This window comes from Protopterus annectens, chromosome 5.part0 (assembly GCF_019279795.1).
Source record: "Protopterus annectens isolate FY-2018-M chromosome 5.part0, PAN1.0, whole genome shotgun sequence".
In the NCBI taxonomy this organism is placed as follows: domain Eukaryota; kingdom Metazoa; phylum Chordata; order Ceratodontiformes; family Protopteridae; genus Protopterus; species Protopterus annectens.
Window position 1 is genome coordinate 22,328,723 of NC_056735.1, and position 25,613 is coordinate 22,354,335.

Sequence of the window (25,613 nt, forward strand, 5' to 3'; positions counted from 1 at the left end):
CTGGGTTTGACATGGCCTTGTATGTCAGGCATAGGTCACCTCTGAGCAAGCGGTAAGCAACTGAATATAACTGGAGTTCTTTCAGTCGGGCAGCATAAGACAGATTTTTTGACCCTTTATCCTTTTGGTGAGGAACTTTTGTGGCCTCTCCAGCTGCTGCAAGTGTTGGGTCAGATACATTCCGAATGGGGCATTGTACTCGATCATTGGTCTGATGAGTGATGAGTATAGGGAGACTATGACTTCCCTTGATCTAGATGTGAATCCCTTCATGATAAGGTGGGCAATGTAGAAGGTCTTCCTGACTACTTTAGCAATATGAGTGTCGAATGAAAGGCTACTGTCAACCTGGGTTCCCAGGTCCCTAATAACTTCTTCTGTGTTCAGGGGATTGCCACCTATATGGTAGCTAGGGGTAACCTTATTTTTCCCGAAGGGTATGACTATGCATTTCTTGGCATTTAACTTTAGACCATGGCTCTGGCACCAGTTATCCGTTTCTGTGAGACCCTTCTGAAGGATATCTGTGTCGGATGTGTTTTCAACTACGGCGCCCAGTTTGCAGTCATCTGCAAACTTTGTCAGCCATAACCATCATGTGTTTGCTTGTACTTCAGAAAAGTAGATGCCAAACAGAAGTGGGCCCAGGACTGAGCCCTGTGGGACACCACTTGTGACAGGCTTTGAGTCTGACATGGCGCCAGCAACTCTGACCCTGTGGGTTCTGTCACTCAGCCAGTTTGCAACCCATCTTGTAATGTATGGGTTTACTTTTAAGTTGATGAGTTTTTCAATGATACCCGAGTGAGGTATTGTATCGAAAGCCTTCTTCAGGTCTAGGTAGGCTGTATGGACTGCCTTTCCCTCGTCGATGGCCTTGGTGACTGTTTCGAAAAAGTCAACCAAGTTTAAAAGGCATGATCTGCCTTTGACAAAGCCAAACTGGGTTGGATCCAAAGTCTGCAAATTCCCTATGTCTTTATTTATGAGATCCATTATGATCCTCTCCATGGCTTTGCAGATAAGGCTTGTCAAGCTAATGGGATGGTAATTTCCAGGGTCGGTGGAGGCACCGCCTTTGTGGAGTGGGACCACAGTCACTGTCGCCACTCCTGGAGTACGTATCCGGAGGTGAGACTAAGATTAAACAGCTGTCCTAACTGTGGGTTTAATTCCTCGTTGAGTTCATGGTGCACACAGCCGGGGACACCATCAGGTCCCATGGATGCTGTGTTCTTTGCCTTGGAGAGGACAGTTCTCGCCTGGGCTTTAGAGATGTTTGGGGGCTACAATCATTTGGTATAGATATCTCTCCTTTAGGGGAGGGGGGAGAAGTTTGCACTGAACCTGTCAGCCAGTATGTTGGCAATGTCTGTAGGATCAGTAATCTTCACATCATTTTGAACTAATTCTGAGCATATCTGGGAGTTTCCTCCTAGGTTTCTGACATAGCTAAAGATTGCCTTATGGTAGTCTTTAGAGTCCTTAGCTATTTTTTTCTCAAAATTAGCTTTGGATGATTTTATGAGAGCTCTTAGCTTTTTACTTATAGTGATCAGCGGTGTCTTACCTTTTAAGGATTTTGCTCTATCTTGTAGTAGCTTTCTCCTTTTGTTGTAGAGTTTGTTTATGGCTGGGGTCCACCAGACTGGACGCTTGCCTTTGGTACAAAGAGTCTTTGTTTTGCTTGGGATTGCCTGATCCATGCAGCCCTGCAGGTGCTGGTAGAAGGCATTTGTAAGTGATTCAGCGGTTTGAGTAATGTTAACCGCCGGCTCAGGGCCTTAAAGGAGACCACACTAGTCTTTAGAAGTGTGAAGTCGGCTTTAGAAGTTCTTTACTGTGGTCTTTTTCATTTCGGTGGGCGGATGAGGACCTCCAGCGAGATTAGTTTGTGATCAGATTGCATGAGTGAGTGTTATAGTTTGTGTGTTTAACATTGTGCTTGCATGTTCGTGATGATGAGATCAAGTATGTTTTCTCCTCTTGTGGGGATGGTGACTAGTTGTTCCATGGCATTTGAGTTTATGAATTCCAGGAACTTTTGGGCTAGAGTGTTTGGGCTTGAGTAGTGTTCCCAGTCTATATTAGGGTAGTTGAAGTCACCTAGTATGATGGTGTTCGAGATACATTTATCCCTCCAGTGTTTTCAGGAAGGCCATATGAGGTTCCTGAGTTTGCGAGGGTGGCCTGTAACATGCTACAAATTGCAGAGCAGTCTTGCCTATGGTTAATTGCACTTGGATGGTTTCCGATGCATCGTGCGATGCCACCAATCTTGAGGTGTGGGTGTCCTTGATGAATATGGATAGCCCTCCTCCTTTCTTGGTATTGTCCGGGTTTTGGGGCCGGAACGCATGATATGAGGTAAAACCTGATAGTGCTGGGGTGCTCTCAGGAGCCTTGAACCAGGTTTCTGTCACAGCACAGACATCGATGTTCTCCATACTGAGAAAGGCCTCGAGTGCGTGCATCTTGAGGTTGAGACTTCTGGCATTGAGCAGCATTACCCTTAGTTTTTTCTTTGTTTTGTTCTAGGGTGGTAGGTTTAGAATTTGAGCCTTGCCTAAAAAGGCACTATGGGGTGGCAAGAGCCTTTGCCAAAATCCGAATCCCAGGGTGACAAGTGCAAGCTGTCCCTTGCGAAGCAGCGTGGCTTGTCCAGCATGTCATCCCAGGCAGACAGACATTGGATCCCCTTTGAATGACACCAGAGTTTAAGCCAATTGTTAAAGCTGATCATCTTATCTCTGTATTGTGGCATCATTCTTGGTGAAGGTAGGATACTGCTCAAGGTCAGGGTCATACCTGCTTGGGCTACATAATCAGAGAGCTCCTCTATGTCTCTTTTCATGTAGTCCAAGGAGGTGCCTCAGGTCGTTAACACCAGCGTGGACAATGATTGAGTCGTACTTGTACCTGCTGTTGAGAGCCCTGAGTGCATGCGTTATGTGGCGGATTCTAGCACCCGACAGGCAGCTTACTGTGACCTTCTCCTTACTCAGTCTGGTGAGCGGGACGTCAGTGTGTCTGACTATGGAGTCACCAATGACTAGTGTGTCTGGCATTGTGTTTGGCCTTAAGGGCTGTGACTGCTTGACACTCTGACTGTGTGGTCTATGTGTTGCAGGTGTTGTGTTCTGAGGTGGTAGTTGTTTGGGTGTCTGCTTTGGTGGCCTCTGCTGTTTTGGTAGATTTTTGATCAGAGCCTCCGAGTATGTCTTTGTGTGTTTATGTGTATGATTTGAGGTTGTGATGGTATTATGTGAGACTGGGTCTATAGTGTGTGTGGTTACCTTCTCCTCCTGTCTGGTCTTGCCAGTCCTATGTTGAGAGAGCTCAGCCTCCAGTTTGGCCGTATAGTTGCATCTCGCATGTATTTGTGTTTTGTGGGAGGAGGAGAGGGTTGTCTGTGTACATGAGGCAATTGTAACATTGCCTCAATAATCCCAGATTCACCAGCTGAGCAGGAGAGGACATTAGCAACTGATCCCTCGACATGCTAGAAGGAATAGACAGAAAAACTTAAAAAAAGGTTCTGGGGGATGTGGGTGACCGAGAAATGGGGTTTGCTTTTTTGGGGTACTTTCTATAACAAGAGTGCTGTATCGAGGTGATAAGTACTGTAGAAGCAAGTGCTTAGCTATACAGATAGAGAATAGTCTACTTGGGAGTCAAGTAGAGATAATTTATAGTTGTAGGATACACTAAATAGAACAGTAGTATACTTTGAGGAAGGTAGTTTTAAGGGAAAATTTGAAGAGTGGACTTTAGGTAGCCCAAATAGTTTAAATCTGCTTAACCGGCGCTGCCCTAGAGTGCAACGGTAGCAGCTCCGTGCTAAACCGCGCTAAATCGCGCTAAAGCGCGCTAACGCGTGCTTTATAGCAGTGGGCTGGAAAAAACAGGAAATGACCCAAAATGGCCAACAAATTACTAGTTGCTGCTTCTAATCACTGTGATTTTAGAACAGTGCTATAAAAAGGTATGTGAGATAGGCGTAGCCCTTTCAGATTTTAAGGGCAGGGACCATGCTGTTATGCTGTGGACAATGTTCTGTGAGTGTAAAGGTTGGTATCTCTCTCATATTTCCAGGTGTGTTGTAGATTAACATTCCTCCATTCATTTCTCCAGTTTCCTGTACTAACTGTGTATGTACACTGACACCTACAACTACTACTACTGTTAATGTGTGTGTGTGTGCTTTCCTTTCACTTTTGCTTGCACTTTGTTGCTAAGGCTTCAATAGTTGCCCTTTACAGTCACTACTTGTATGCCTGCTAGGTGTCCTGACTGTAGTGTGCTGCTGTAGCTTTCCTATTCTCCATGTACATTCACACCTTGGAATGCTTGCTATATCTGCTAGGGTGTTACAGCATGCAGTGTGGTCTGGCCATGGTGTGGGCCTTGACATCTATTAGGGTATTTGAGTATGCTGCTGAGCAGGCCCCAGAGACTTTCAGGTTCATCTGTTATGTGCCTCATGGAATGGTACATATCAGTGGGGTACACCCATTAAAATGTCTGGTATGCTGCAGTTGTGACTGCGGGTTAGCATGAGCATATGTATTACTACACTTTTTCTGCCATGCAAGTGATGAATACTTTCAGGACTCCATAGTTACCATTGCATGTGTTACACCTTTCTGCATAATGTTTGTACATTTCACATGGAGTCTGTGGGGCATCCCTGTAAGTCATTCACTGTTGCTATGTCTAGGCTCTTAACTATTCAAATATGGTGGTGTCAGACCCGTCATGTGTACAGATATTTGCAGGTTGTCCACATTTCTGCCTCATATTTTGGTCAATATCTCATGCACACCTTTTTCTGGCAAATCACTCTGGGCTCAAGTCAGAATATGGTGACAAACATTCAAGTTTCAGACTGCATGCCCTTCCAAACATCCCACAAAGTGCAGACCCTGTTACTCTCTGAACTGTCTGCGTTTGTTGTAACATTATTTGTAATGTGTCCCTGGTTTTCGGCCTTTGCTCCACATATTTTATTACTTGGTCCAGATGTGTTCCTGTAAGAGGTTGTGGGGTATGGGAAGTGATTATCCTGCTGTGAGTATGTGTGTGGCTTGCAAGGTGCTATAGTGACATTATTACCTACTAGCTTCCAACTAGCATGGCTGTTTCTGTTCACACACTACTATTATGGAAATCCACTAGTTTTGATAGTAATTCTAAATGGCATGCTTTGTGTACTACACATCTATATTCCCTTTACATTCATTCCTATTATTACATGATATATTTATTTTAGCACAATGTTCTTGTATAAGAGTCATGGCTTAGTGGTAAGTCATGCAGACTACTGTTTCCAAGGTCCTGGGTTCGGGACTGCCAGTGGGATTTTATTTTGCTTCTGTACTGACTACAAGACCTGTCAATCAAAGTGACTAAGGCACTTTTAAGCAGTTGTAACTGGGTTAGCGCTGGTTTGCGGAGCTCACGCATGCTGGCGTTTAGCTCACGCACACAAGAGCACACCCGCTTACAACCGCTTAACGTGCTTACTCTTGGCACACCAGCTATTTTCTTTGAAAGAAAAGAAAATGGGGAGACAGGAAAGTGGTGAAAAAGGGGTCACAAAGAGGGTAAGACAGTAGGGAAACAAGCTTGGGATGTGCAGGAGGGATGTAGGTAAGGCCCATAGCTGCCCATTTCTTCATCAGCAACAGCTGTGCATATGTATGTAATTTGGTGTGACATTTGAAACCTTCCACCCCTGAGAGAGGTGTCCGGACAACAATAATACTTGTTGTACAGCCAATTGTAATTGATAGGTTCCATGTCCAGCAGACATGTGTGCGGAATGGGCAGCTATGTATGGGGCGTAATTTTTTTGTGGGTACAGAGTGCCCTTTTTTTTTTTTTTTTTTCAGGTGAGAGTGGTATGTCAGGTGATGGAAGTCGGTACAGCTGGGGAGGTAGGTTGGATAGGTAAACAGACAAGACAAACAAGACGCATACAGGGGCGGTGTATGACACGTGTGGGGGGTTACGCAATTGACGGGGACGGAGGTTTGGATATCCAGAGCCCATGAGCCCACAGATGGCAACAGTGGAACTGATATCCCCACCCATAGGCAGTTGCCACTGTTCCTTCACTGCCCAGGACGGGGCTGTGCTGGGGGCTGTGTAGGCAGGGCAACAGGCATGCCCATTATTTGCGCCACCCATGCCTCGAGCTGGCGTAGCGGCTCGAGAACAGAGTCCCGAATCTCCCTACGCACCACAGTCCAGACGCTACGGAGGGTGAGTGGTGGTTCTCCTCTGGCCACACTTGCAGAGGGGGGGGCGAGCCCCATCCCCTGCAGCGCTTCCATCCGCAGGTGGCACAGGGCCACTGGAGGAGGGTCCGGACTCGGCACTAGTGCCAGGTGCACTCGCCAGCTGAGGTGGGAGAGGTGGGTCCGCTAGAACCCGCCTTCCCTGTCATCCTATGTTTTGCATTATGTCATGACAGTTTGGGTTAGTGACATATAATACCATTCACAATTAGTTGTAACAGCATGCATTAGTATTCCCATTAACCAAACACCCAGATATTCACACCATTGAACAGCATGCATAACACATGCATAATTTGAACAGAAATACACAATCCAGCAAAATGCAGGGTTAATTGATGGCAACAGGCCATCAGGTGTGGATGTATGAACAGGGCAGATGCATCAACGGACATGCAAATATATATGACCCAACAGGACAAACGTCCAGGGGTGTTAATTGTGATTGCACATACCATTTTCACGTGGAATGGGTTATATGTGGTTATAGGGTGGGGTAAAGAAAGTAATATTAACACCTTCGAATAACAATACATATGCTGTACATTTCTAATAGCTACAGTTATATACACACTACTGTTCTAACTACAGTTTCCTATAAGATAACTATTTCAACTTGGTGATAGGACTGTTACTGCAACATCAATATACATTTTATGGTTCTTCATACACATTCATATCTAGCTTTGTTCAGCTACATCATCCTGCTACATTTGCTTTATATAGCTGTAGACAAGTGTGGATGTTTGGTATATCAGACAATCATCCTATCTGCATATTGCAGACTGAGAGCAACATATCCAGATTTTGGGATACACATTCCAGATGCAGCAACACTTTGAACAGATTTTGCTGTTTGGTTTTGAATCTCACATGCATTTCATTCTGTCTTGACTGCAGTATACTTTATTCAGGGGTTATTACTACTGTATTGCTGGATTCATGACACTTTCTCACACTCTCTCACTTGCTTTCATTTTACTATTCAGGATGGTACTTCTAGGCTTTATTGACATGTTTTACCAGTAGTTATTACAATCCTTTCCAGCAGTCTCACTTCTGTCATGTTTCAGTATTTCCACAGGGATATATTTCACACATGTGATTTCATCATCTTCTGCAGCTATACTTTTCAGCCTGCTGCAAGTTGTGTACTATTTTCTTACAGGTAGGGCATTTTTATTTCAGAATATATGTCAGACAGTTTCATTTTTTGGTTACACTTAGAGGCTGAAACACACTTTTGTAATCAAGCAATACTTGCATACACTTTCACACTGTTACTTGCAGATTTTATTCCTTACTGACTACACTGCACTCTTTTGCTGACTGTCATACTTTTATATTTCTTTACAGTTACTGGTAGTGGATTACTGACCTGCCTGGTGGTGCAACCGCATCAGCCTATCGCCATAGGCTCTGCGGTTCACAGAACGGACACCTGCAGCTGTAATATAAATGAAGTAATATTGGAATACACATCTCCATAATATCAGCTAGTTTAATTTCTTACATACATAATTAAATGTTACTTACTCAGTAGTGGGGCATTGGGTGTTTGCCGGGCCTCCTGGATCCAAAGGTTCAGTTGGGCCTGCTTGCATCTCTTCAGGTCCGCATGGTGGTGACGGACCTGCTCACCAGTCCTTGGAATCCCTGTAGCACTGGTGAGATCATGAGCCAACCGGTCACACGCCTCGGCCCTGTATGCTCCCCAGAGGACCTGGCCCTGCATGAGTTGGGCCTCATGATTATGGACTAGGAGCCAGACCATGTACCTGGACTCCTCAACACCCCACCTCTGTTCTTGGAAGCAACTACCATCTCCTACTCCTGTCATTCTGCCTGCAGGTCAGTTCTACAATCGTTTATGCTGTGTATTCCCGCCTATGGGGCTTATATAGTCCGTTTTTCCCACACATATCTGTGATTGGCCATTTTGGAATTGTATCAACTTCAGTAAACCTGCATTGTCATGCTCCAGTTTGTATTCATTCCTATATATTAGCTATTATTGCATTTCTAGGTACTGCTGTCGTGGCTTAGTGGTTTGGTACCTTGACTATGGTGTATAGCATCCTGGGTTCGAACCTGGCCACTGCTTTTTATTTTTCATGACTGTCTAGACATGCTGAGGGGTGTGTCTGTGTAAAGGCAGTTTTGATACGGCTTGCTCAACGTTGCCCGTCGGTTAGCTCATTTGCGCGGTGCGCAGCTCTGCGCAAACAGGGTACGCTGCTTTAAGCCTCATTTGGCTATCGGCACACATATTACACTCAGCTCAGTTTAGGGCACATAGATTTAGGGTGTTAGACCACTGCTCAGCTATGGGCACTCATTTTGCACCAGTTAAACCACTGCTCATCTACGGGCACATGCACTCACTCTGTTAAACTGTAGCTCAGCTATGAGCACATCTGGCATTTTTTCTTCTTTTGTTACCTCACATGTCTTCAATATAAATGGGCTATTTCATTACATTTTACATAAATTGAGGTTTTATGTGTACATATTTGTCAGGGACTTGTTTCCTGCTTATTTTGAAAAAAAAAAAAAATTGGTGTTGTGGGGGCTCGAACCATGAATGCCTGCTCTTCAGCCAACATCTCTACTGCTACGCTATTGCTTCCTGGCTTATTTTGCATATTTAGTTCTTATATGCTTTCCCACTGACTGCTAACTGTAGCTGTGCTACGGGCACGCCCGTGCAAACGAGCGCACTCACGGTTAAACATCTTTACAATTTAAAAAAAATATATAACATGTTCATTTATATATATTTTATGTTCATAGTCTGTGGGGGCATGTGTTGTGTTGTGTTTATTCACATTTCCGTGGACTCTGTTGTGGGTGTTTACTTTGGGCACTTTTACACTTCTGGGGGCGTGTCCGCTTGCAGGGCTCAGCCTACGGACACACCCCCTACTGTCTTACATGGACCGTGTTAGACTTAGGTGTGATTCAGCATGCTCTCATGAATATGCAAAGCATGCTGACATCACTCCGTTTTACTGCAGCCTCCGTGTAAGAGTTATAACTCTTACACGGAGGCTTCGTGAATCCTGGGGTATATTTAAAAAAAAATGTATATTGTGGCTATACCTGTCTGCTTATATATATATATATATATATATATATATATATATATATATATATATATATATATATATGTGTGTGTGTGTGTGTGTGTGTGTGTGTGTGTGTATATATATATATATATATATATATATATATATATATATATATATATATATATATATATATATATTTTTAATTGTATATTGCGGCTATACCTGTCTGCTTAGGTTTACTATCATTATGTCGAAAGTCATAATAAAATGTGTACGTAATAGCGAAGTGTTATGCCATACGTACACATTTTTGTATGGCACAAATGTCGAAAACAAGTGTAAATTGTCGAAAATGTCGCTTGCGACATTTCCAACAATCAACAGCACTCCCACCCGTCCAGTAACTCCCTACCTAACTAGCCTAAACTCACAGTTATGTAGGGGGGCAAGCCCCCCTGTGCGACCCCCCCCCTAATTTAATATTCCAACTCCGAGATCGCACTACAGTGAGGAAAGGGATGTAATTCCCTAACCGCACTGTACCACAATCCCCTCACATGAGCGAATGTTATAATTAAGAATGCACAGTCCATTCGCAATGATAATGTTTGCTCACATAACCTGCCGAACTATGAAGTATTCGAACATATGTTGTTCGAATACTTCATAGTCGTGCAATTGCACGTCGGCATTTTGATAGTAAACCGTCTGCTCATATATATATATATATATATATATATATATATATATATATATATATATATATATGTGTGTGTGTGTGTGTGTGTATGTGTATAACATCAAATAAGGGTTACTGTACATTAAATTCCTTACTAAACCCATGTTGGCTATTTGCTAATTTATCTTCAGAGTGAATGTAAATGTGTTAATAACTACAATAACCATAATTTACAAAATACGAGTGTAGAGAGCAGGACCAGTAGTTGTTAATGCATGCGATGTGCTTTCTTTATGGAGCAGAATGACAACAGCTCCTTTCTGTCTAGTTAGAGCATGTCCTTAATTAAAGCTTTACTTAATTATTTTAGCAGCAAGACCAGCTAGTTGCACTCATACAGTTTTTAAGACAAAATGAGGAGTTTTATCAAGTATTAAAGTAGATGTTTTTAACTTATATTGTGTTAAACTCTGTATACGATTTTAAAATGAAGCTATTTGGGAATAATAACTAGTATTACTGCTACCATTATATATTACACTATCATGTGTGAACTATCTGAAGTTTAAAGACAAGCTATTGTGGTGCTACCTTCCTCTGGCATTGAAAAAAGTGTGTTTTTGTACCTACATGAATCATTACCAGCAGTCTCTTGCTGGGTTCCATTACGTCTTCTTGATTCATGTGAGCTTTTATCACAAAAGCTTAACACCGCAAACTCACATCACACAAGCTTGTGTACACACAGAGACTTAGAAGATATGTACTCAAGCTAGTGGCATTTTGTTTCAGTAAGCAAGCTACACCCCCCTCAACCCCAAAACTCCCTTATTTTATTACTCTTAGTCTGAGGTTACTGTACCTCGGAGTAAAAGGGATAGCTGACAGTCACTGTAAAGCCTGTCTAGATCTGTCTTTGGGAGGCTGCAAGACTGGAGCACATACATAATCACCTACTAACTGAAGTTGTTACACTTGAGCAAAAGAGGTATAAGCCCAGGAGATCTGACCAACTGATGGTCATATATATCATGCTGATATGCTTGTTTTAAAGAGAGTATTTTCATTTAAGATGCTTTGTTTTATTAAGCAGTCCACAACAGGCCAGGACAATGGGGTTAGAAGTGTTCTTAAGGTAGAATTTTCACAATATGAATAGTCATTTTTTGATATCATCATACCAACAATACCAGGCTGGACTTTTGAATCTGAAGAGTTTTCAGAGTTTCACATGTCTAGAATTGCAATGATGGAGAGAATTTGATGTGCATCCTAATCTGCAGAGACCAGTGTGACATTGTGAGGTATTACCAGCTGTTCTAGAAGAAGGGAAACAGTGCATGTGTGACTTATGCCAGTATGGCTGGCTGAAGTTTTGTAAATAATCCTATGTCATTTGACTGTCACATCAATTTGTACAGATGTTTATATTAAAATGTATATGCAACAGTTGCTTATGTTAAAAAATGCTGCAACAGAATCTTAACAGAGTTCTGAATGTGAACTGTGAGAAAGTCAGGTGACTAGATGTGATGTAATTCTATAACCAGCTGAAGGATGGAACTCTGGCAGCAGCAACAGTTTGTTTATTTTTGTTTTTCTTTGGAATCTGATATATAAAAGATCAATGTCAGTTATCACAGATCAGTAGTAGCTGAGTTTAATAGTTGTTTGTACAGTTCAATGTGTGGAGTATCTCATCTTGCCTTGTGGAAGTGAGTATCTCAGCAATACATCTTGCCTTATGATATTGAGTGAGTTAACTAGGGACAGTTTCTGTTTAATTTACTTAAGAACAGTACCATGAGATTAGTTTAGTATTTCTTTTTCTGCATGTGAGATTCTATCCAACAGTGTTGTTTTATATTTCCTGTGACTGAAAACTCTGATGTTTATTGTAACTAAATATTAAGTATTTCCTGTTTTATATTTTTATTATCCATTATTAAATATTTTATACCTTTTCATTGTGGCTGGCCTTTTAGTGAATATGTTTAATATATTGAGAGTACCTGTACTTATTTCAGTGTCATTGTGACTACTCTGAAAAGACTTATTGCTTCAGTCACACTCTACTATTCATATCAGTATAAATTTGACACAGTATAATTGGTTACCCCTTGTAAGAGCCTTAAAGTATTTGACTGGTGGCAGCTATTCTTTAATCTAGACAGAGGGCACACAGCCAGTGAATCTGTGTCAGCCTTTCCCAAGTGTATATTTGTTTGTATGTGTGAAAAATCATAGATATTGTGTTGAATGGAAAGAATTGCATTTGAAATTACTGTGTAAATCTTGTCCAGTTTTTAGTGACCACCTCTCACTGGTGTCAGTGGTGAGGACTGAGGCCCCTTAATTACTGGCCTGGGATAAAGAGGGGCTGTCACATTTTACTGGTGTCAGAGCGATGGCATATTAACTGGACTTCAGTAGCCTGTAAGCAGTTGTCACTGTAGGTGTGTGTACTCTCAACAACCACAAGGTAAACATTCAGAGTTTCAGTGTCACAACAGTTTTATTTATTTTTGTTAGTTGGTTTAATCAGGGAAAACAGGCAAAGATGTCAGCACAAGACTATAGCAAGATGACAAAGAACCAGTTGACCAAGATGTGTGAAGCCACAGGACTGGTGCATGCCAAAAACAAATATATGATTTCAGCCTTAATTACAGCTGCAGCATGGTCCAGCAACCAGAGAGATAGCCAGTCCATTGACAGGGATGTGCAGCCTTTGAAAACAGGACAGTTCATCTTTTCCTCAGAGGACTGAAAATCCATCTATAGTTTAAGAAACTTAAAATGGAGGCTGAAGAAAAGGAGAGACAGCATCAGCATAAACTGTGACATTTGGAAACCAAAGAGAGACTGCAACTGGAAGCCAAACATTTGGAGATCGAAGGGAGACTGCAACTGGAAGTCAAACATTTGGAGGCTGAGGAGAGGGAAAAGCAGACTCAGCATGAACTGGAGGCCAAACGTTTGGAGGCTGAAGAAAGGAAGAAACAGCATCAGCATGAACTGTGACATTTGGAGGCTGAAGAAAAGAGAGGCAGTGTCAGCATGAAAAGGGGATACTGACTCTTTGACAGGGTCATGGAGGTAATGGGAAGAGAGTAACCAAACCCAGTAGCAATAAAGGTCAGTAAATTTCTTCCACAATTTAAAGATTATAGTGATTTTGATAGTTTTATTCATACATTTGAAAGGGTATGTAATTAGTATGATGTTGACCAAGATGTCTGTAACTGCTTTTTCCAAATTGCCTGAAACTGACTGTTTAAATTATGAAAAAGTCAAACAATGTTTGCTAGACTGTTTTATGTTACACCTGAAGCTTATAGAGAAAAATTTAATGAGCACAGATGCAAAGCAGATGAAAGTGTTTGTGACTATATTGCTGAGTTAAGCATTTACTTTCATAGGTGGGTGAGTGCGTGTCAGGTCACTACATTTGAAAGACTGGCAGACCTTTTGGTGAGGGAACAAGCCCTTAGCACTTTGCCTGAGGACAAGAGAATATGGTTGGCAGATCGAGAATGTAATTCTGCAGATGAGCTGGGGAGAAAAGGGGATTTCTGTACTTAGCAAGCAGGGCATCACTGCATAAGTAGGGGATACCCAGTGCTGCACATGGATATAAGGGAGCCCATGATGGGCAGCCTAAATCACCCCAACAGAGTCCACCTGTAACAGGGGAAGCTACTAGTTCAGGCACACAGCCAGGATCAATGGTTTAGATGTCTTAAATATAACCAGAGGGGTCATGTAGCATACAGATGTCCACTGAAGCAAGGTGGGGAACAAAAAGTGAGGGAGCCAGCAAGTGGGAGTAACAGCATGCCAGTGGTAAGTTGTCTGGAGACAATATAATTACCAAACTATCACCAGAGTTTGTATCCTATCTTAGTGGATGGAAGGTAGGCCACTGTTAAGAGAGACACAACTTCTGACATAAACATTGTGAAGCCTGCAGTGGTTAAAGTAGAGCAGTGCTTGCTTGGGCAGTCCACACCAGTTAGAGCTTCAGGAGGGACCCCATTCCAAATTCATTTTGCTAGGGTTCACCTTGACTGGGAGGGTGGAAAAGGGAAAAATCAGGTAGGTGTGTTTGAGGATATCCCTGTAGATGTCTTAATAGGGAATGATTTTGATAATGTAGCACCTTGTGTGCATGCAGTAGCATGCAGTCAGCTTGGAGACACTCAGGTAAGTCTGGTAGCCTGGGGGGACCCAGACAGACCCCCAGTCCTGAAGCTGGGTTGGTGATGTGGTTATTTCAGGGAGGGAGCTAGCTTGTAGCAGTGAGCCTGAAAGGAAACCACAGCTTCTGCTAGGTACTGATCTTCCCATGGAGAAGGTGACTGCAAGGACAGAGGCGAGTGGTAGTACCCAGGCTGACAGAGAGACACCATTGTCAAAAAATACTAGGCTTCCTGTGGAAGGGGAGCTGGGAAAGGTCATGAAAGTAGAGCTGAGATAGGCACAGTTTTCACACCCTAACTTACAAGGTTTGAGGGCGGAATCTAAGAAGGCACCTGATGCTCAAGGAAAAGGGGACGCTTTATACTGGGATAAAAGGTTACTATACAGAGAGTGGGACCCTGAGGGAGGACTAGAGGGTGAGGTAATACAACAGCTGGTAGTGCCCAGAGCCTACTGTCTGGCACTTCTAGCCATGGCCCATGATATATTTTTGCAGGTCATATGGATATAAAGTGTACCAAGAGTCATATTATGCAGAATTTGTATTGGCCTGGTATTGTAAGGGCTGTAACAGGATACTGCAGGACCTGTGAAGCAGTGCCAAAAAGGTAGGGAAGGCAGGAGAAAAAGCCAAAGCTCTGTTGATGCCTTTGCCTGTGATTGAGGAGCCATTTCAAAGGGTAGCTATGGATATTGTGGTGCCTCTGAGTGTCCTAATTTCCACAGGGAAAAGGTATATCCTGGTGGTAGTAGATTATGCTACCAGATACCCTGAGGTAGTGATGCCATCCTCCATTGAGGCAGAGAAGGTGGCAAATGCTTTGTTGTTCAGCAGGGTAGGTTTCCCAAGAGAAATACTGACTGACAGAGGTTCCAATTTTATGTCAGACCTGCTGGCTTGTCTTTGGAAGCCTTGTGGGATAAAGCACCTAAAAACCAACCCCTACCATCCCCAGACTAATGGTCTTGTGGAGAGGTTAAACTTTACACTAAAGGCCATGCTATGGGCATTTGCAGACCAGTTTAGGAGAGAGTTGGGCAAATATTTGCCCCATCCATTGTTTGCATACAGAGAGGTACCTCTGGAATCCACAGGTATTTCACCATTTGAGTTGCTGTATGGGCATACAGTGAGGGGGCCTTTAAATCTGATCCATGAGGAGTGCGGGGGTGAGTGTGAATCCCACAAGGAATCCGTTGTGGCATATGTTCTAAACCTCAGGATAATACTTAGGGAGCTCATTGGTTTAGCCCAAGAGAACCTGTCAGGAGCCCAACAGCAGGAAAAGGTCTGGTATGGCAGGAATGCTCAAGCCTGAGAGTATGATTTGGGACAGCAGGTTATGGTGCTCATTCCTGTCAGACACAATAAGCTGCAAGCAGCTTGTTAGGAACCCTTTAGAGTGATAAGGAAGGTCAGTAATATTAATTGTATGGTAAGCCTGCTAGGTTGTTGTTGTGTTTTTCGGTTTTTCCCGGTTAGGGGTCACCACAGCGGAACTCCGGTCCGCTAATGATTGGCAGTTGATTTTTTTACATGCCGAGTTGCCAGCCCTGATACCCAACCTTCAACAAAGGTATGCCCATTCACGCATGTCTCCACGCAGAAGACGTTCTAGCTGAGAGTCAAACAGGACAGCGTCTTACTGTGAAGCAACAACACTACCGCAGCACCACCACCACGGGTGTTAACCTGCTAGGTAGGAGCACAAATTGTACTATGTTAACATAATGAAGCCTCAGCATGTCAGGGAGGTCCTGGGCAGACTGCAAAGGGCAGGATTGACCATTAAGCCCACTAACTGTCAGGTGGGTATGGCAGAGGTCTCCTACCTGGGACATAGAGTGGGGAGTGGTAAGATTAGGTCAGAACCTGCCAAAGTGGAAGGTATTCAGGTGTGGTCTGACACTGTTACCAAAATGCATGTTAGGGCATTCTTGTGGAGAGTGAGATACTATAGAAAGTTTGTTCCTAATGATAGTACAATAGCTGCTCCCCTCACAGACCTGACAAGGAAAAACAGGCCAGATAAGGTAGTGTGGACACCAGCCTGCGAGAAGGCTTTCCAAAAGCTTAAAGTGGCCTGGGAGGACCCTCCCATTAGCCAGTTCAGATGACAGCAATACCAATGCAGATGGACTTTCAAGACAGGGTATAGGTTAATATGTCCCCAGACAGGTCCATTCCTCTCTAGCAATGTTTTTCTAGGGTGTCTTGAAAAACTAGTCCGAGTCTCCAAAGGGTGAGAGAGATGTGATGTTGTGAGGTATTGGCAGCTGTACTGGGAGAAGTGGGTCAGTGCATGTGTGGCATATGTTAGCATGGCTGGCTGAAGTTTTATAAATAATTCTGATGCCCATGCACTGGCCCAGCAATCAAGGAGCCTCAATCCTCACCACTAACACCAGTGAGGGGCATCCATATAGGGAAAGGATAATAAATACACACACAGTAAAGTACAATTTTCCTTAAGAGCACACATAGCTCACAGTCAGTCTGGGGCTGGTTTCTCCATTTCTCCAGGTCCCCAATAAAACTCTCTACTGACACAGTTATAGGGTCCAGATCTCAGCCTAGTGGGCAAGCTAAAACCTCCATCACCCTCTCTGTCCAACCAGTGATTTGTGTCCCTACCCAAGTAGCTGACATACAACCACACAGACACTCCTGGGGAAGGCTGACACAGGTTTTCCAGCTGTGCCCTTTTTCTGCCCAGTCTAAAAGGTAGTACCATCTGCCACCACCCACTAATATTAGCTACTCAAAGGCCCTTCTGAAAGGGTGTCCAATTATTACTGTGCAATATTATTATCCAAATGGTAAGTGTGACTGAACAGTCAAGGCTTATTAGAGTGACTTGGTACAGTATCACTATATACATGCAATGTACTCTAGAGCTTAAATTAATTCTACATAAAACTGCCACAGTTGAAAGGTTTAAAATATTTAATAATAAACAATAAAAACACAAGGTAATACTTCTTAATACACAGGGCTAGTCAAAAGTTTAGCGATCATAGAGAAATACTTAAAATAATACTGTAGAAAAGTTCTGACATCACAGAAAAACACTTAGTCTAATCTTCCTAATTCCTAGCTATTTCTAAGAGAAAACACAGTTCTAAATAACTTGGAACTAGAGCAAAGTAGTGCTGGTGATGTTGGATGTTCTCAAAACAAAATGCTCCAGGCTCTCAGATTCTCTCTCTTTAAATTGATAACACAGAGCTGCTTCACATGACATCATTCTTCACACTTCTCTGGTGTTCCCAGGCTAACAGAAACTACATTTAAATTCTTTACACCTGGTCAGAAACCAGAGTAATAAAGGACATTTATGCATACAAATTCTAGCCATTAACTCTGGTCTTAAAACAATAGGCAGGATGTCTCCCTCTAGACATGTTGGCTCTAAATTTTGACATCAAAGGCAGTCATAAAATGCTTGACTTCGCATTCTTACAGTATAGTGCACTGTTGTTACATTTTTGCAGTTCAATATCCCATGCAGTCTTTTCACATTTAAGAGAACAAGCCTGTGGCTTACATTAATATTTACAAATGACAGAATTATCTACAAAATTCTGTCTGGCTAGGCTGGCAGCCTTTATGTTATTTGACTGTCACATTGATTTGTACAGATGGTTGTATTAAAATTTATGTGTAACAGTTGCTTATGTTGAAAATGCTGCAACAGAATCGTAAGAGAGTTCTGAATGTGAACTGTGCCAGAGTCAGGTGACTAGATCTGATGTAATTCTATAACCAGTTGAAGGATGGAACTCTGGCTGCAGCAGTTTGTCTGTTTTTGTTTTTCTTAGGAGTCTGATATACAGGCAGCCTTTATGTTATTTGACTGTCACATTGATTTGTACAGATGGTTGTATTAAAATTTATGTGTAACAGTTGCTTATGTTGAAAATGCTGCAACAGAATCGTAAGAGAGTTCTGAATGTGAACTGTGCCAGAGTCAGGTGACTAGATCTAATGTAATTCTATAACCAGTTGAAGGACGGAACTCTGGCTGCAGCAGTTTGTCTGTTTTTGCTTTTCTTAGGAGTCTGATATACAAAAGATCTATGTTGGTTATCACAGTTCAGTAGTAGTTGAGTTTAATAGCTGTTAGTGGTGCAGTTCAGTGTGTGGAGTATCTCATCTTGCCTTGTGGAAGTCAGCATCTCAGCAGTGCATCTTGCCTTGCAATATTAAGTAAGTTAACTAGGGAAAATTTCTATTTAGTTTAGTTAGGAAGAGTACTATGAGATTAGTTTTGCATTATTTCTTTATTTGCATGTGAGATTCTATCCAACCTTGTTATTTTATGTTTCCTGTGACTGAAAATTCTGATGTTTATTGCAACTAAATATTAAATATTTTCTTGTTTTTTATTTTTATTATCCATTATTAATTTTTTTAACTTTTCATTGTGGCTGGTCTTTACCCGTGGTAGTGGTGCTGCGGTAGCGTTGTCGCCTCACAGCAAGACGTCGTCACATTTGATTGTCAGCTAGAGCGTCTTCTGTGTGGAGGCATGCGTGAATGGGCATGCCTTTGTTGAAGGTTGTGCGTCAGGGTTGGTAACTCGGCACGCAAAAATCCACTACCAAACTTTAGCGGACCGGAGTTCCGCTGTGGCGACCCCTAACTGGGATAAGCCGAAAGACACAACAACATTGTGGCTGGCCTTTAAATTTATATTTTTAATATCTTGAGAGTACCTGTGCTTATTTTCAATGGCACTGTGGCCACTCCAAAAAGCCTTACTGCTTCAGTCACATTCTATCATTCATATCAGTATTAATTTTACACAGTATAATTGGTTACCCCTTGTAAGACCCTTAGAGTATTTGGCTGGTGGCAGCTATCCTTTATTCTGGAGAGAGGGGATACTGCTGGTAAATCTGTGTCAGCCTTTCTCAGGTGTGTATGTGTATGAAACATCAGATATTCAAGTGTGTGTACCAGATACTTGGAATTGGGACACAGTGCTCCAAGGTGGGTCTTGTTTGGGATTTGGAAAGACAGACAGTCCAGTCCCAGTTGAAAGTGTTCCCCTGTATGCTCTTGGCGGAAACTGTGTTGAATGCAGAGAGCTGCATTTCAAATTACTGTGTAAATCTTGTCCTGTTTTTAGTGACTACCTCTCACCAGTGTCAGTGGTGAGGATTGGGGCTCCTTGATTACTGTCCCAGGGTAAACAGGGGCCATCACCACCAGTATCAATGAAATGCCAGTTATTGTCAAGGAAGATGTTGTTGTACAAATCAATGCAAAGGTTGCAGGTGTGGTGAAGAAAATGGGCATGAGATCAGTTATACATGCAGTGAGAGTATCAGCTGAGATTACTTTATAGATTGCAGAACAGGGAAGCCAATATATGGAATCATGTGTACTTGTTTTAGATACATGCGTTGTTGTCAGAGATATATCTTTTTATTGCTCCTGGAGATGTACTTTGTCATTTGTGAAGGATCAGTACTCCCATAGGTTCATAGGATGATACTAGGCTATTGGCTCAGAGGTCCTTATAAGCCTAGCCAAGAATTTTGCCCATGTTCCCTCAAAGTCAGCACCTGTTTCCCCTGTCCAGCAGGGACACAGGTGGGATCCTAGGGGTATATTTTCCTCTTAAAGAGGGCTAGAGATGTACTCTGTTTGACATGGAAAGGGAGTTTATTCCACAGATGGGGGACACAAATCTATCCCGCCAACAAGTTCTGTTAATGTCACAGACCAGGTTAAGGCCTTGCATCCAGGTTGCGCGAGTGGTGCTTGTCTTATGAATATGCATCAACTCCATCAAGGCTGGGTCTGAAATGGCCTTGTATGCCAGACACAGGTCACCTCTGAGCAGGCTGTATGAAACTGAGTAGAGGGACAGGGCTTTTAGCCTATCTGTATAGAATAGGTGTTTGAGACCCTGGATTTTCCTGGTCAGGAACCTCTGTGGTCTCTCCAACTGCTACTTGCTTGGCAAGGTATATGTCGAAGGGGGGCATTGTACTAGATAATGTATCTGATACGGGAGGAGCACAGGGATGTTATAACCTCCTTGTTCCTGGATGAAATATCCTTATTTATAAGATGAACCATGTACAAAGCCTTCCATAAAACAGAAGCAACGTGGTGGTCAAAAGTCAGGTTGCTATCAACCTGTGTGCCCAAGTCCCTCATGACTGACTACATGCATAATACGTTGCTATTAATGTCATAATTAGTGGAGATGACATTTTCCCCAAAGGGGATAATGATGCATTTCTTGGCATTCAGTTTGAGGCCATGCTTCTGGCACCAGTCATTAGTTTGGGTAAGGCCCTCTTGGAGGATGTTCACATCACTAGGGGAATTTAAGACATTGCCCAGCTTGCAGTCATCTGCAGACTTGGTCATTGTTTCAGTTATTGGTGATTTTTTTTTGGTTCTTACATTCCTTTTTATGTTCTTTGTTAGCCAGGGAAAGACATCCTCAGTTAGCTATTTTGAATATACAGAAGCAATATGAACATAAGACATATTTATAGTTTTATTCAAAAATATGCATAAGCTTGCACGTGCATGTACACAGACACACACGGTTTGATTTTGTTAAGGGAATATTTAATAGTAGTGTCAGTAATTAGAGTTGTATATCCACATTTTAGCAAAATATGTTTGTATTATGGGATGTTTTTTCAGCAGTGTGCAGATAAATAAGGTTATAATACTTACCGTTCAGACTTGTTTAAGAAAATGTTGGTGCTGATGTATTGTATGGTTAAATATTAAAGTGTAATGGAAACTGGAAAAGTAGTTTGAATCAAAACTAATTTATGTGCCTGACAGGCAACAGCAGTGTTAATATACAATGTTAAGGACTACAGATATGTGTGGATTTTTTACACAGTGGTCAGGAACAGGGATGGGTAATTTCAGGGCCCAAGTCATAGTCTCGGTGGGGACTGTCAGTCACATTGTAGGAGTCAAGACAGCAGAGCTGTAAGTAAGAGCTTAAGGTTATCTGTCAGGCAGTATAAACTGAAAACTAGAAATAGCTAAATTAGTAGCAGAGCACAGAGGAGCAAACAGCAGCCTCTTGGCTAAGATCAAGTGTATAGTAATGTAGACAAATCATACCTTCATAAATAGCTCTTCCCTGTTCTGCTTCAGTACAGCATGATGATCAAAAATGTTCTTAGCCCTGGAGCACATAGTATGCCACTGTGTAATGTACCCACTTGTGCGCTATTTATAAAAAAGACATTCCTTTTGTATGTTGCATACCAGTGCTGTGACTCTGTCTGTGTCACTGTATATGACTTGCAGTACTGACACATGGTGCACCGAACATACTACACAGAATATATTTTTGGAAATGCACATTATACTTATGAATAGCTGGCCTAGCAGCTTTTCATACTTTGAAAAGAATATCTACATTTACTTTCATTTTTGAACTAATGTTTTAGAAATGTTGCAGTTTGTCAGTTTCTAATGGTCATTCTGACCTTAATTTGACCCTCTTTGTTTCCGTTCGTATCTATGTTACAGCTTCATTATAAAATATATTGCGTGGGCTAATAGCAAGGAAAAGTCAATTTCTACATATTTAATGTACGAGTGTCAGTAAACAAATTAATGCTGCTCTATTTGCTACAATGCTTATGACTATTAGAAAATATCACCATTTTAGAAGCAAATATTTTTTATTAGTGTTATAGATTATGTTATTAACAGAGATTGTGAATCAGAAAGTATGTCATCTGTGTGTTTTTCTGATCCAAATAGCTCAACACTGAAAAGCCTAATAACCTTGCAGGATATTTAACTGAATCAGTCTGTAATTTCCTGTCAGAATTTACAGGGGAATTTGGCATTGCGTAGCCATAGACTACACTACACTGGTTATTTCAAATATAAAGATGCCCACATATCTTTATTTTCTTATACTGTAATGCTTCTCTATTGAAGATTGCTAACATATTTCTAATGATAGTCAATACTACTTTTATGCATACTATATGTGCTTTTTAAACCCACCAACCGAACAACGAAAACCAGTAAAATCAGACCGAGTCAGCTCTCAGGAATCAGCAAACTTTAATGGGCCAGCGCAATAAAGACGGCGCCAGTACACTGGGAAACAATAGAAAACAATAACTGTAAGAGCACAAAATATACTCAAACAACACAGAAACCTAGCGCTTTCACCCGTATAAGCAATCGGGCATCATTAGAGTACTCTGATGATGCCCGATTGCTTATACGGGTAAAAGCGCTAAGTTTTATTGATTTACTTATATGTGCTTTTTGCTTATAATGTGATGCCAGCTTTAAAGATAGTTTTGGCTATGTACTGTATGCCAATCCCTGAAAACAAACATATACCTGCCTCTTAAGTAATCTGCATATACTGCAACTTGTCAGTCACACCAATGAGGCTGTATATTCTTGGATTTCGTGCTCACACATATCAAGCAATATCTATTTTACTATTTAATGCAGCATGCCAAATGTTTGTTTCAAGGGATTGTATTTTGACCTTCAGACAGAGGCTACACCTAAGAATTGCAATCTACCTTAAAAAACTAAATAAAGCCTGACCATGTTGCCACTGCCATATGGTGTTTTTTTTTTGGCGGTGACATCTTTATAGTGACAGAAATGGTCACTTTTCTGAATATATACTTGAGCGACATGAGTTTGTCTGATTCAAGTGAATTGCTGTATGTTTTGAGTGAAGGGCCAGCTGCATGAACTCCATTTTGGGTGGCTTCTGGTTGGTCTACAAAGATAAGTGGTGGGGCTGGGAGTTTATGTGCAAGTGTGTATGTTTTTTAGGTTTAGGGTAAGAGTTAGCTAAACAGATTTAGTGCATGTGTGAGTTTGAGTATTTTAGGATTAGTGTAAGCGTTAGGTAAAAGGATTTAGTGCATTAGTGAGTTTGAATGTTTTAGGGTTAGGGTAAGGGTCAGGTAAGCAGATAGATTTAGTGCATATATGTGTATGTGTGAGTTTGAATGTTTTAGGGTTATGGTAAGGGTTAGGTAAGCAGATAGATTTAATTCATGTGTGTGCATGTCTGAGTATGAGTGTTTTAGGGTTAAGGTAAAGGTTAGGTAAGCAGACAGATTTAGTGCATGTGTGAGTTTGAGTGTTTAGGGTTAGGGTAAGTGATAGGTAAGGGGATGGATTTAGTGTGTGTGCAAGTTGGAGTGCATTAGGGTTAGGATAAGGGTTAGGTAAGGGGATAAATGTAGTGTGCCTTTGTGTCTGTGTGGTGACAGTCTGAGATGTCTTGTGTAGTAATACTGTCATGGAAAGAGATTTTATAAAATAAGCTGCACATTAGTACAAATAAACACACTAAACCGACTAAAAAGTCACAAGGATCCAACCATTTAAAATGTATATTTATTAAGCACTTTCTTCCCCAGATATTGTAGGACTTCATTAGAATGCATGCAAAAGACATGAACAAGTTTAACTAAGCAACTTCAAGTCACATGTTCAATTAAAAACTTAAAACAATTCAATAGTACCCTATCTGAATAAATGAGTACGTTAATCACTATAAATGCATACTATTGTATTTTCATTCCCCTTATCCAGAAAGTGGACCCATGGGGTGCAGTCACTGATTTGGGTTAGTAAGGACTCCATAATCAAGTCCACAGACATACCACTGCTGGAACCTACCTGCGCCCAAGACCCTCCAAAGACTACCATTCTCCATTCTAGTTTTCAGGCGTAAATTGGAAGTATGTCCTAATGTAGCTATTTGTTATATACTTTACAAAGACTGTGTCTTTGCCCTGGTCGCTGCTTCTTGCACATCTCCTGGGCCGCTTTCTAGTCCTCCATTTTCCAGCTACTCTGTTCTCCCTCTCTCCTACCTTCTATAGATACTCTTACTCTTTTAGATCCCTATCTTTTGTGCTCCCATCACTGGGTATTTTCTCTATAGCCTGCCCTCCTTAGGCTTCACTACCCTATCCTGCTGGCCTTTAACAGTTTTCTTACTCTCCCTGTGCCTTTTTCCATACTCTCCTGCCTCTCTGAGACCAGACTTACCAGCATTGCTGACTGATTATCATTCTTGGGGACTTTTGCAGTCGCTGTGGGTGTCATTTCTATTCTAGTCCTAATTTTATTCTACTCTACCTTAGTGATTTTTCTCCTACTATCTCCCCTGGTTACAGCCTGCAGTCTACCCCTACTGGGCTTTTAGTCTCCTTGTTTCTGCTGCTACACTGTCCTCCTTTTTTTCTTTTCTATTTCCACCTCTACTGTGCTTGTTCTGTTCACTCTAGTATAGTGCTTTTTTCTCTTGTTGCTGCTCTCCGTTACTCTATTTCAGCTGTTACACCCTCCTTTTTTTCCTTTTCTATATCAAGCTCCCTTGTTCTCCCGTTCACCTAATGTAGTAGGTGTCTTTCCCTTCCTCCTTATTGCCGTTTTCCAATGCACTTCCCATAATGCACTGCGGCTTCTAAACCGTTTCCCATGGTTTCACTGCGCCATCTTTATTCTCATTCCCCTTATCCAGAAAGTGGATCCATGGTGTGTAGTTGCTGATTTGGGTGAGCTGTTTATTTATTTATTACAGCTAACATTAGGCTTATTATTGCCTAAGCTCGTCAGAGCTGTATTATTTTTTGGAGCTAGCAATAGAGCCTACTGGCATGTTGTACATGCCCTAATGACCTATCTAGCAGTAAGTCTACTTGGCTTATAGGTTTATTTTGGGTCTCCACCATACGTGTAGTTATAAAATCAAGGAGTGCTAGAGATTTTAGCCTATTTCCAGTGCTCATATATTTGTCTTTTCAGTTGCATAAGTTGGTGATTGCCCCTACGTTGTTGAAATACTAAATTGCTGTTTTCCGACGCTTATTACAAGCGTCCATTCACACAAGATTATTGTAGTTAAGGATGTTCTTCGTCTACCATTGCTGCAGTCCTGACATATGGGTATTCCGCTGTCCACCGTCGGCCCGAATACCAAAGGGCTAGAATCTGGCGTCGGTCATGGCGCTCGAGGCTGACATCAGTATGTGCCAGTACAAATGCGCATGACCGACGCCATACCCTCAGTCTTTCTTGCCGCGTGGTCCTAAGCAGAAGCAGTGTTTGCAAGTGCCGTTCGGCTTTCTGGAATTGTCGGTTTTCGAGTTTCAGACCGGAGACCAAGCTGGGCTAAGTACCCGTTAGACACTTTTGTCTTTTTCTTGCCTCAGTATTGCCGACTGTCAGAAAAAGTTAATAACTGTATTTCTTGTGGGAAACAGATTCCTCATAGGGATTACCATTTACTCTGTATTCCTTGTTTGGGCCTGAGCACGGCGTTGTTGGGTGTCGCTTTTGTGCTGCCTTTCATG